The sequence below is a fragment of the Nuphar pumila genome, chromosome 10 (assembly GCF_984573655.1).
Source record: "Nuphar pumila chromosome 10, dmNupPumi1.hap1.1, whole genome shotgun sequence".
NCBI classification, from domain to species: Eukaryota; Viridiplantae; Streptophyta; class Magnoliopsida; order Nymphaeales; family Nymphaeaceae; genus Nuphar; species Nuphar pumila.
The window spans coordinates 103,225,498-103,239,719 of record NC_143258.1 but is presented as its reverse complement, the minus strand read 5'-3'; the positions used below and the strand labels follow the sequence as shown (position 1 = coordinate 103,239,719).

The following is a 14,222-nucleotide window of genomic DNA, read 5'->3' as shown; positions in this document are numbered from 1 at the left end:
TCTACTGTTTTTTTTATTAGCGTGTTTTTAACCATTCTTTATTGAAGTGGATCTTATGTTATTCCTCTATTTTTTCATGATTTTTTTGTAATTTTGGGGAGTTTTAACTCTCATCTAAGTTCATATTTGCAATTATTGTGTTCTTTCTTATTATTATGATGGTTTTTCCTTATTCGTTGAAGTCAATTTGAGATTATTTGTCTGTCCTTTTTATGCTTTTTCTTGTTTTCGGGTTTTTTTTTTAAGGGCAACGAAGATTGAAGGTTTGGGCGTCTCCTCGATTCACATGTATCTTCTTCTTCATTCACACGTATCGTCTTTTTCTTATTGATTTAGCCTGATCGAATATGATATTTGAAGTTTTTTTTATCAATTTGTTTGAAATTCATTAAGTTGGATATATCAAATTGCAGGTTTGTAGTGGTCTAATGACACTTGTTTATTCAGGGATTGTGACAGCAGGTGCTGCTGCTGGGGTTGCTTTTACATGATTGTATTTAAGCAGGTGTAGTAGTGTTGGCAAGTAAGATAACTTTGTTTTATCAAGTTTTGTTTCAGTCAGGAACATACAAGACTGAATCCAGTTCAGTCCCAGTCAGGATGCAGAACTGATCCAGTTTGGAACATACTAGATTGGATCTACTTCTCAGGAACATACTAAGCTGGATCCAGTTCAATTTCAGTCAGGATCAGAACTGATCCACCCAATTATAGACTGAATTCAGACTCAGTTTTAATTTAGATCAAAGACTGATCCGTCTAGCTATAAACTAAATGCAGATCCAATTTTGATTTGAATCCATGACTGATCTGTCTAATTATAAACTGAATTCAGATTTAGTTCTGATCTGAATCTAGGATTGATTCATTTTTTTTATAGATTGGATCTAGATTTAGTCCTGATCTGGATTCAAAATTGATTTGTCTAACTATAAATTGGATCCAAACCCAATTCAATCTAAGTATGGTCCAACCTAGAGCAGTTCAGATTAATTGGATCAAATTGAACCTAGACCAAGTCTGATTCAGTTTAATCTAGTCCCAAGAACAAGGACCTCAACCGAATCAATCAAACCCGACCGGTGTGGGTGTGAATCCAGACCGGTTCGTTCGGTCAGACCGACTTGGTCCGCTTCTCAATAGATCGGCAGTCGACCGACGCACCTCTTTTTTTGATCCGTCACCCAGACCGAGTCGATCTTCCCGACTCAACCTCCCGACCGGGTTGAGGTCTCCCACAACCTTTCCTCCCTCTGCAACGATACCGGCAGCCTCCTCTCTTCTAAGACGCTGGCAAACATGGCTGCCGGTCTCCTCTCAAAATAGAAAACAGGAAGAAAGAGAAAAGCAGGAGAAGGGAGAGGGTTTATCTCCTCCGGAGGCGTCGCTCCGGCGGGACTCTCCTCCTTCCTCTCTCTCGTTCTCAACTCTCTTTCTCTCTGCAACTCCCTCTTCTCTCTCTCTCTCTTTTCTTTGCTCTTTCTGGAAAAACGGTGGGGCAGAGAGAGGTTGTGAAAGAACCCTCACAGCTGTGAGGATCTCCCCACTTCCCATTCTCACGAAGTGGGTAAGGGAGGATCCCACGCTCCTTCCCCCTCAAATGGAGGGGCGGTTACTCAAAATGAGGAACCGCTCCTCCCCTTCCTATCTCTATCCACTTTTTTTTCATCTTTATCTTCTCTTTTGTTTTTGTTTTTTTGAAATTTTACTGCACGTTCGGTGCAGGTTTTACACAAAATCCTTCTAAAGGTAGTTTTGACAATAATTTTGCTTCTAGGTTATTTGTTAGTTTTCCATAGTTACGTACTATAGCATGCATTTCTTTCTGATCCTGTTGCCTTCTCCAGGTGTTAAAGAGCAGATGAAACCCTTGACTTTGTAGCAAGAAGCAATATTAGCATCTCAAAACCCTTGACTTTGTGCAAGTCTGTGTCATCAGATGAGAACAATGAGACAAAACCTTGTCTGGTTCAGAATGTAATACAGGTACGACCAAGGACAAGCTGCTTATTTTTCTCGCTTTCGTTTCCAGTCTATCCTTTGCATAAATCAGTTTGTTCTTTTTTAAGAAAACCTTGTCTATCCTTTTCAGTCTATCCTTTGCATAATACAGGTACAGAATGAAATTCCCCACGTGTAAATGCCTATTTGTTCTTTTTTAAGAAATTGTTGATATTCCATCATCATCATCTACTGATATATGTTTTGATTATAGCCTGTGTTAGCCCTGCTGAAACAAATGCAGAGAAAACTTTAAATACCTTGAAGTATGCAAGTCGTGCATACAATATTCAAAATAAAGCAATTGTAAGTTAGTTATGCCTTGTGTTCTTGACTGTAGGTAAATCGCAATCCAGTGGTTGCTGAAATGCAAAGAATGAGAGCTCAACTTGAGCAACTTCAAGCTGAATTGTTGTATTCTCATTCAGAGGGTGCCCATTTTGAAGAGTTGCAGGTACCAAAGTTTCTCTAACACTAATATAAAGGTTGTGCAAGATAACTTCAGTAATTAACCAAAATCAACTTTTGTACCAAAGTTGCATTTAGTTATGCCTTGTGTTCTTGACTGTAGATAGTTGGTGCCGAGAACCCCGTATTGATGTCAGCAACAGAACAGTTTTTTTGTGATGGTGGAAAGAGAATGAGACCTGCACTAGTGTTTCTTGTATCACGAGTCACAGCCCAAATGGCAGGGTTAAGGTAAGCTGTTTTTTCTCTTTTAAGTATTTAAATAGCTAAAAAAAGCTTTTCAGCAGTATAAAAACATTGGCTAGTGCTGATATTCAGAGATGTTATACCGAAACATCAACTAATGCTGATATGTGAATAGTTAGTTGGGTGCCATGTCTTATGCATCAAAAGATAACATAAGGGTCACTTGTTTTCTCTTTCTCTAGCTAAATGCAAGATACATAAAAAGCACGTGGGGGTTGGGGAGGGGGGGGGGTTGTAAGGGTCGCTGTGCTAATTGCAAGTTGATACATTCTCTAGCTAAATGTAGAAATGATGTAACAATTAAATGAGCTTTGGAAAAAACAAATGTTTTATTTGCTGGGTGGGGGGTGTAAGGGTCGCTGTGCTAATTGCAAGTTGATACATTCTCTAGCTGAATATAGAAATGATGTAACGATTAAATGAGCTTTGGAAAAAACAAATATTTTATTTGCTGAACAAAAGATATCTTGGGAAAATAAATGGCCAGGAGCATGTAGGTGTGCATCCTATATGCAGTGAACACCATGAAAAATTGCCAATACCAAATTCTTTTGCTCTTGGTATACAAAAGTAAATAGAACAATCAAGCTACTCCTGAAAGAAAGTGAAAGTATTCTACTTTGCCATGATAGAGAGAAAAGACTTAAATGGCCACTTATATGATAAGGGTAAAACAGAGTAATTTAGGCAGATTATGTGAAACAAGGGGGGTAAGGGTTCATGAATGCTTGGAAGTGCATGCGACACATGGACCTGAATTTATAGTTAAGATCGCTTGGTTGCAATTTTGTAATTTTCCATGGATATTTACATTTAATGTTTTATGTTACACATATATGTATATGAGATAAAAGATCGCTTGGTTGCAATTTTGTAATTTTCCATGGATATTTACATTTAATGTTTTATGTTACACATATATGTATATGAGATAATGTTTTATGTCATTGGTACTGTGCTATGTATATGGAAGCTATACATCTTCTTAGACAACTTATTGAGAGAAATAGAGAGAGGAACAAAGATTTGCATATGGTTTTTATTGATTTGGAGAAGGCATACGATAGAGTACCTAGGGACGTTCTCTGGTGGACAATGATGAAGAAAGGTGTTTCTCTCAAGTACATTAGTATAATTAAGGATATGTATGAAGGAGTAGTAACCAATGTCCGCACTTGTGGAGGGGTGACAACTAATTTTCCTATAAGGGTTGGGTTACATCAAGGATCTGCTTTAAGCCCTTTCCTATTTGCTATAGTGATGGATGAGCTTACGAGATCAATTCAAGAAAATGTACCATGGTGTATGTTGTTTGCTGATGATATTGTTTTGATTGATGAGTCTAGAGTTGGGGTTAATGCTAAGTTAGAATTATGGAGACATACATTGGAAGCAAGAGGTTTTAAGTTGAGTAAGAGTAAGACAGAATACATGGAATGTCGGTTTAGTAAGCAACGAAGTAGTGATGGGAGTGTAGTGAAGCTTGGTGAGCAAGAAATACCGGTGGATGATTGTTTCAAATATTTGGGATCTATCATTCAAAAGTATGGAGAAATTGATGGAGATGTAAATCATAGGATAAAGGTTGGGTGGATGAAATGGAAAAGTGCAACTGGAGTATTGTGCGATCGTAGAATGCCATTGCGGTTGAAGGGAAAGTTTTATAGGACGACTATTAGGCCCGCTTTACTATATGGTACAGAATGTTGGGCTGCCAAGAGACATCATATTAAAAAAATGAGTGTAGCTGAGATGTGTATGCTGAGATGGATGTGTGGAAATACAATAAAAGATAAGATTCGGAACGAGGAGATGCGTAAGAAGGTAGGCGTTGCACCCATTGAAAATAAGATGAGAGAGAATCGTTTACGGTGGTTTGGACATATTCGGCGAAGGCCTAATGATGCTCCAGTTAGAAGGATGGAGAAATGGAAAAATATATTAGTTAAAAGAGGTCGGGGTAGGCCTAGGAAGACATGGAGGGAGGTGATAGGAAAGGATATGAATGCTTTGAACCTCACCGAGGACATGGCATTGGATAGAAATGATTGGAGGAGAAAGATTCATATGGAAGACCCAGAATGATTTTCTTTTTTGGTTCATATCGCCGACCCCAATTGTTTTGGGATGAAGGCGTAGTTGTTGTTGGTACTGTGCTATGTAGGGGAGATCACTCACAAGATCTCTATTTGCTTGATTTTTTTCCTGTAGATGCATTTGACATGGGTTTAGCAGGAAACTCGCTTTGGGTTGAGTTGTTTCCATATAAAACCTTTTTTCTTGATTGCGAAATTTTAATGTATTGTGTGAGCTCATTGATCTTTGGAGCTATTGAAAATCTGTTTATAGGTTGTGATTATGCAATCCAAAACATGTTTCTCACTAAAGATGTTATTTAGATCATATATGCAGTAATTGATCCACAACATGCAAGAAAAAATGTTAAAAGTTAGTGGGGTTTACTAGATAGTACGTATTGACAGGCTCATCTTGCATACAAATTCTTGGGGTCCCAAGTCTGATGATATGTGTGCATATGTGTATACTTGTGCATTTATTATTATCAATGAACTCTTTATAGCTGAGACTATGTTTTGCTCTTATTTTAAGATAATCAAAATCTATGATACGTATTTTGTTCTGAGAAATTCTAAATTTTCATTGGCATCCAAATGTTTTAGAGGAAGTGTTCCAGATTCCTTGTTTTGAGTCACTGCTCAAATCAACCTGCATTTTCAGAGATATCAAGATTGATATGTAAAAGAAAGGTTCTGAACACTTTGGAACCCCGACTGGTTTATGTGGTAGCTTCCAGCAGGGAGCTTCAGCTTGCCATGCTCCAATGTCACACTCAATCCTTGAAAAGGTATTGCACCCTCAAATCTCCATGGGGGGCACTCTTTCAGAAAATGAAAAGCTTTCTTTCTTGATTTTAAATAGAAATTATTGAAAATATTCATGTTAGGATTCTTGGAGCTGCCATCATCTTCAACAGACCCCTTGTCTGGCATGACCATGTAAGTTTTATCTCCTCCATCTTTTAATACTTGATAAAAACACCCCAGAAAATAATAGCTACTTTTCTGTTCTTTCTGTGAGCAAACAATCAAACATACTAAACTGTGATTAACTTTGCATCTTTGTTGTGGATTTTCTAGGTTGGCCCCTTCATTAGTGCTGCCCTTGCTGCCATCTACCACCAAATTGTGATCACGGCCATCCCCTTCAAGTCCAGGCCAGGAGTTCTCAGGTGTTCCAAGTTCCACCTTTCTATGCCTGTTTTTCACCTAAGTGGGGTTTCAGTTTTTTCTATTGTACTGTTTATTTTGACGCCTGAGTGTAAATCACGGTTATGTAACCTCTGTGCTTGCTTAGTGGCCTCAGTCAATGCATTTTGTTTATGTTTTCAGTTTTTTCCTTGCCTGTCAATCCACACTGAAGCACCGATACACCCTCAATGTTTTAAAAAATAATAATAATGTTTTTACTGCGCAAGAAATGTGCCAGTAAAAAATGGACTTTCAAATAGTTTCTATCGTTCACACAGATTTTGCCCCAGTGATAATAGTTTCACTGGTGCACAAACTGCGCCAGTTAAACTGTTATTTTCTACGCCAATTAAACGTTTTTCACTGGCGAATGTACTTTGCGCCAATTAAACCTTTACCGACGAGGTTTATACTGGTGCAGGACTTTCACTGGCATAAAAATTGTGGCAATAAAAGTCGAATTTCTTGTAGTGTGATCTGTTACTTACTCGAGGCTCAGGTTGATGTTGTCTAGCCTAGTGAATCTATAAGTCAATCTGCAAGTTTTTCAAATAAGCAATCAAATGGAGGAAAAGGATATCATAATCAAAATCAGTCGGGTTATTATAAAATCAGTAAGGGCAAAACAAAAATAAAAATTATTACAGAAATAGAGGACAAAATGGTGGACGTGGTGGTCGGTCCAACCCTGGAAGGCAATCTCATAATTCAGACTTTCAAAATCAAAATAATCTTGTATGTCGGACATGTGGAAAATTCGAGCATGGAGCCCTACAGTGCATATCGTATAGGCTTCAAAGGGAGCCTAATCCAAAAGCATATCATGCTGCCCCAATGTCAGCCAGCTATTTGGACAATGCATGTTTCTCATATTTGGGTGCCACACACCACATTATCGCATATCTGAACAATTTATATTTGCACAATGATTACCAAGGAAACGATGATTTCAAAGTCGGCAATAGGACATGTTTGCCAATTGATCACATAGGCTCTTCCATTTTTCATTTTTTGGTTCAAGTTCTCCATAGAAAATATTTCACATGTCCTAAAAATTACTCAAAAATTATTATTTGTGAATAAGTTCACTCTAGACAACAATGTTTTCATTGAGTTTTACCCTAATAAGTGTTTTATAAGGATCGTGGGTGCTTAACTTGTTCAGGAGCAAAGTAAAAGAAGCTTGTACCAGATTCATAGGCATATGTTGGTGAAAGGACAATGATTGACAAGTGTCACTAAAGGTTGGGGCATCCCTCTTATTGTGTTGAATTGTTTTGAACTTCTTTCTTGAGAGGTGTAGCATGTTAGAAAGGTAAAAGCCACAACTTACCTTTAGATGCTATTTTGAATGTGTCAGAGCCATTTGGAATCGTCCAACTTTTAACCAAAAAATGACGAGCATCACAACAATATTAAAAAGTATACCGTATCGATTTCTGACCCATACAATGTGAATCGGCCGATTCACACCGATACTGACACCATTGGGCAGGTTTCTCATTTCTGCAATGGTATAATTGTACACCAACGGGGGTTCCGCTTGTCTATAGGAGCAGCTAGTGCACACCACGTTGCAGGTTCAAAACCCAATGATATAGTTGCATAACTGGTAGGGGTCTGCCTAACCACAGCTTGCCTTTAAAAAAACGGTGTCTGCAATTGAATTGTGTTCGTTTGGAGTTTGGATTTTTTGATCTGATCTTAAAACATGATCTGAGCATGAGTGCAGATCAGATTTGGTCATATTTAATCGAGACTTTTTGGATCAGGATTCGGATTCAAACTGACATTTTTCTGTCACATCTAAGACTAGTTCTGGTTCCTCATCATCAAAGATGTGAAACATATGTTTTCAACCTATTTTTACCAAATTCATTATTACCATAACCAATTCTGGTCCATATTCATCTCCTCTTCATCGGATCTAGTTTGGATTCAAATATAAACCAGGACTTCCTGTTCAAAATCCAGAATCGGATTCAGATCGAGATCAGGATCAAACCAATATCTGATCCACTTGCACCTCTTATCCAATATACACAACTAGAAAGAAAAAAAATTGAATGTGGAAGCAGCTTGAGCTGAAGCAAGGCTTCATGGATGGAGCGATGTGAGGGTTGTGCTCAACTACAAGACAAACCCAAAAATTTTGACGCAGAAAATGGTTGGGGTTGTCACCCTTCCAACAAATTCACCACTCTCCACACCACAAGAATATGAATCCAATCTGAAGAAACATCACAATTCAGCAATTGGGTACTTGAGAAATTGCAAGAACATCAAAGAATGCATGCAGATTCATGGATTTCTTATGAAAACAGGCCTCTCCCAAGATCATCAGGCCGTCGGCAAGCTGATCGCCGCCTGCGTGCAGGCGGCGACAGTGGGGAGCATCGACTACGCCAAGAGAGTGTTCGATGAGTCGGAGGACACCAATCTGTTCATGTGGAACTCGATGATCAGAGGGTGTTCCATTGTGGGCAATGGAGAAGAAGCGCTCTTGCTTTACTACCGAATGCTTGTCGATGGGATCTCGCCAGACCATTTCACGTTCCCCTTCTTGCTTAATGCTTGTGCGAAGATTCCGGCAGCTGAAGAGGGGTTGGAGATACAGGCTTCTTTGACCAAGTTGGGATTGGAGCCGGATGCCTTCATACAGAATTCGCTAATGCATTTCTATGCGGTTCATGGGGAGATGCGGCTTGCCCGAAAAGTGTTTGACAGAATGTCTGAGAGAAATGTAGTCTCATGGACTGTTTTGGTTTGTGGGTTTGTGCGCAATGGCTCGCCGCGGCAGGCGGTTGCTGTATTTGAAGAGATGAAAGCATCGGGTGTCAAAGCTAATGAGGTCACGATGACTAATGTTGTTTCTGCATGTGCTCAGATGAAGAATTTAGAAGTGGGAATGAAGGTTCATGATTACATAAGAGAATCTGGAATTGAGGTCAATGTAGTTTTGAGCAATGCCATTGTCGATATGTATGCGAAATGCGGGGATATGGTTCGGGCGAGGAAAATGTTTGATGAAATGCCTGAGAAAAATATTGTGTTATGGAATACAATGTTGTCCAATTACTCACAACGTGGAGAAGTTGATGAGGCAATAGCAGTATTTCAGAAGATGGTGATTTGTGGCACTCAGCCGGACAGAGTTACAGTAGTTGCCGTGTTCACTGTGTGTGCACAAATAGGGGATTTGGAATTGGGAAAGATGATTCATGGTTATGTTTTCAGGAACGGACTGGATGTCTTGTATTTCGTGGATAATTCAGCAATAGATATGTACATGAAATGTGGTGCAGTTAAAGAGGCAGTAAGAGTGTTTAATAAAATGCAGGAACGAAGTGTTGCATCATGGAACACGATGATAGCTGGATGTGTTAGAAATGGTGATCTTGATTCTGGTTGGGAACTGTTTGATGAGATGCCACAGAGGGACCTTGTGTCATGGAACACTATGATTGCTGCATTGACACAAGCTAGTCTCTTCAAGGAAGCACTAGCCTTGTTCCGAGAGATGCAACTCGCAGGAATTATGGCTGATCAGATCACAATGGTCAGTGTTGCGTCTGCATGTGGCTATCTGGGTGCACTTGATCTGGCGATGTGGGTGCATGCCTTCATTGTCAAGAGCAATATCAATTTGGATGTCCGTTTGGCTACTGCAATGATCGATGTGTATTCTAGGTGTGGCAGTGCTAAAAATGCAATTGAAGTCTTTAACAGAATGCCTCAGAAAGATGTTCTGGCTTGGACAGCAGCAATAGGAGCAACGGCAATGCAGGGTCTTAGCAAGGAGGCATTGGATCTCTTCTCAGAGATGCAAAAACAGGGCATGCGACCTGATAGTGTCACCTTTGTTGAAGTTCTCACTGCTTGTAGTCACGGTGGATTAGTGCAGGAAGGACGACTATATTTTGAATCCATGGTGCATGATTATGGTGTTTCACCTGAGGTGGTCCATTATGGATGCATGGTAGACTTGCTTGGCCGCGCTGGTTTGCTACAAGAGGCATTGCAGCTCATCAGGAGCATGCCCATGGAACCAAATGATGTGATTTGGGGTGCCCTGCTGGCTGCTTGCCGGGTTCACAACAATGTTGAATTGGCTGAGCTTGCTGCTGAGCATATGCTAGAATCTGCTCCAGAAAGAGTAGGAATCTACATACTTTTGTCAAACATATATGCTTCAGCAGGCATGTGGGCTAAGGTTGCAGAAGTGAGGCTACAACTGAAAGAGAAAGGGGTGAAGAAGATGCCTGGATCAAGCATGATTGAGATAAATGGAATAATTCATGAGTTCACTGCTGGAGGTACAACTCACTTACAAACGGATGAAATAGAGAACATGCTTGGTGAGATGAGATACAAGCTGAAGCATATGGGCTATGCGCCTGACTTGTCCAATGTATTACTTGATGTGGATGGAGAGGAGAAGGAACAGTTGCTTGGGCACCACAGTGAGAAACTGGCTATGGCGTTTGGGCTAATCAGCACAAGGCATGGTGCAACCTTACGAATTGTGAAGAATCTCCGAATGTGTGGAGACTGTCACACCTTTGCCAAGTTGGTCTCAGAACTCTACAATCGAGAAATCGTGATACGTGACAATCGCCGGTTTCACATGTTTAGGCAAGGATTTTGTTCATGCAAGGATTACTGGTAGAAGATAGGATTCAGAATCCAGTTTGCAAATTGGGCAAGCGAGATAAACTGATTGTCCCCAACTAGTAATAAATTTTTTTATCTGATCAAATAATGTTACATTAGTATGGTTTGAACTGATCGAGTGCTCTCACCTCGAAGATGAAGGGCGCTAGCAACTGGCAACAGCGTGAAGCATCCATGTGCAAGAGATCAAAAGCAACATAAATTGGAACATAAAGAAATTGCAAGGGCCAGAGCACCTTTACTGCTAAGAGTAAGATAATGCTTCTAAAGGTGTGGCTTACTGGCTCCCAATGCACAAAACATGTATTCATGCAAGGATTATTGGTAGAAGATAGGATGCAATTGGTAACAATGTGGTCTTTCACCATATTCAGCTGGTGAAAGAGAATGGATATGGTGGAAAATGCTCCTGGGAGACATGAATAGTGTGAACATTATAATTGAATCATCAAGGAAGGATGTTGTGACTATTTTTTCAAAGACATTGAAGGTCAAAGAACGGCTATATCTGAAGCTTTCATGGAAGCCAACAGAGTGAAGTGTAAATGGATTCCGAACGACTTCAATCAGTTCCAATGAAATTAGTTAGTCTTGGAATCCTAGATTGTGATCATGTGTGGAAGGATAAACCACCAGATTAGTTTCCTTTGATATCATCTGTATGATTGTATTGATAACTTATTGATTCTGTAACATATCGGGGTCTGCCTAACCCCAGCACACAAAAAAAAGACTGGCAACAATGTGAAGCATCCATGTGTGAGATATCAATTGCAACATAACTTGGAAGATGAAAATGCAAAGGCCATTGCACCATGCTGCTAGGAATAAGATCATGCTACAAAAGGATAAGGTCTGGCCTTCTGGCTTTTATGCACAAACATTACTCCTATGGCTCTTCATCCAACCAATAGTTTTGCCCAACTGAGGACACTGGATCAAGAAAAGCATATGCATGGTCTGGTCTTGTATATCCATGCACTTGGTGGACATGGACTTTTTTTTTACTTGGTCCATGGAGACAAGGTCCCTACTCATGTATCATCGTGGTCTCAAACATAGGAGACCAAAGTGAAAATGCAAGGCAGTGTGCCAGAAAATTATTTTACTGGGAGTTTTTCATGATTTCCAAATTTCTTGCATTTTAAATCTTTTATCAAGCAAAATCTCTCCAAAGACGAATTCAATAAATTAAAGATATTAAAAAATTAAATATTATAATCAAATTGAAGTTTTTCTCCTAAAAAATTGCTCATAAAAACGAAATATGCCATGATTTTAGAGATACACGCGTTGCAATGATTAAATCATGAGATTTAATTGGTTTTTGAACTTCTATGATGCTTTTTCATGATATTTTCAGAAATATTGCTATGTTTGTCACCTTACTCCCAAACCTAACGTTATCTTATGCTTCGAGTATCCAACGATAACATTTAAAAAAAATTGTTTTTTGGAAAATCTTGAGAAAATTCTGACTTATATTAAAATTCATAAGGCTGTAAAGAAATATAAACATTATAAATAATATATAAAGAGTACCAAGAAAAGCGTTCTTGTGATCTTGAATTCTTGATAACATAATAAAATCATGATATTCTCAAAATAACTCATAGCTGATATTTTGAAAATATCTTGTTTTGGAGGATAACATCAGCTCTTTAAAATCTCTCTTTTTTATTGCAATAAATATAAAAATACATATCAAAGATACATGGTCTTGGTCAACACGACTTCAGATCATAGTTACCGGAAGCTTCTTGCTACATGGGGAAGCTCGCTTCGGAAACAGGAAACCTTTCGCTTTCCCGGGAAGCTTTGAGAAACTTGCTTCTGAACTATGGGAAACTATGTTCTCTTTAATAGAAGCTTGCTTCCTCTTCTTTCTCAAATCAATTCTCTATCACTTAACGTTTTCTTCTCGCTTGTCACTCACTTCCTCCTCACTTCATATGTTTTTTATATTAAAAAATAATTATTTATTTATAACAAACTTGCGTGTTGGATTTATATGGTTTTATACTTGTGTTAATGTTATTTCCAGTTTGCTTTTCTCTGTGCTTTATATTGCTTTCTATGTGTTTTCTTTTCATTTTTCTTTTCCAGTTGGATTCATCTCCCTTGGTTTGATGACTGCATACCACAAGAACTTGAGAAGGCAAGGTCCAAAGTCGAACACGAATCTGTTCGAGTCGGGTCATCAGTCCATGCTTCAAGGCTCCAATTCTTTCTCGCCCGATTCATGTTCATGGTTCGGCACCAAACCCCTCAACGTTTGCTTCATTCCTTCGCCTGCTGACTCTCTCTGTCCGCTAGCAAGAGGAGGGGTGACATCTTCCATTGCTAGAAGTAGAAACTAAAAGAAAAGAGAGAGAGCACTGCAGACAGATTTACGTGGTTCTGTTGAGTAACAACTTACATCCACGGAAAACACTCTCTTTGTCAATCTCAACGTGAGAGGGGTGCAGGAGCTTGTTATATTGTATTCACTAAATCTGAATAGGTTCAGTGTGAACGAAAATTACCGGAGTCTTACAACTTAGACATTTCTTGGACTTATCTTTAATCAGTCTATATTTATAAGCATATCCATTAGATAAGCCTACACCATTTCTGGATGTTCCATCTTGGATAGAGGCTAGTACCAGTCCAACTGAAGTAGAACTCCTGCAGATTTGTTGTTCATCCTTGTCAATTAGGGCAGATAAGGATAATGATGAGTTCTTTATTGAATGTGACTCCTTGTCTTCCAAAGCAGGTAGAGTTCCAGAGTCCAATGCATGAAGAGTTTCAGACGTTTGTACAGCCCCCTGCAAGTTCAACGGGCCAGGTCAAACATTAAGCTCGATACAAAGATCTTGAAATCTAGCTCTCGTTAGTGGCTTGGTGAAGATGTTAGCAATACGATCTTTGTTGAAAATGTAGTTAATGGCGAGCTCCTTCTTATTGAACCACTTCTCTCTCATAAAGTGAATGTCGATTTCAATGTGTTTTATTTCCTATTATGGTAAATAGGGTGAGACGCTAGATACGAAGCCCTTACATTATCACACCATATAGTAGGAGTAGGACTAGATTTCACACCGAGCTCTTTGAGAAAGAAATTGCATCCACGTGAGTTTTGTGAGTTTTGTTGCTGCCAGAGCCCTGTACTTAACTTCAATACTGGATCTTGGTACAATATTCTGCTTCTTTAAACTCCATGAAACTAAATTCTAACCAACAAAAGCAACATATCCTCTAGTAGACTTTCTATCATTAGGGCATCCTACCCAATCTGCATCTGAATAGGTTGACAATGATAATGATTCTAAAGGACATATCACTAGACCATAATGAATTGAACCCTTAAGATATCTCAAAATGTGTTTTATTGCGGACCAATGCAGACCAGTTGGAGCATGCATATATTGACACACTATTAATTGCATAAGAAATATATGGGCATGTCATGGTAGCATTATGCAAAGCGTATATCATGTGATTTTCTATGGTAACACCTGCATCAGTGGATAAAGTAGGAGACAAAGCCATAGGAGTAAAATTGGGTCTAGAGCCTGTCAT

General features: G+C 39.1%; 1 pseudogene across 1 annotated transcript; it reads left to right on the top strand.

The window, feature by feature from the left end:
• Positions 1 to 8,070: 8,070 nt before the first annotated feature.
• Positions 8,071 to 11,394, top strand: LOC149827695 (pentatricopeptide repeat-containing protein At3g22690 pseudogene; annotated as a pseudogene). The gene has a single exon (XR_016434555.1). The product of XR_016434555.1 is annotated as a pentatricopeptide repeat-containing protein At3g22690 pseudogene (transcript).
• The last annotated feature ends 2,828 nt before the right edge of the window (positions 11,395 to 14,222 follow it).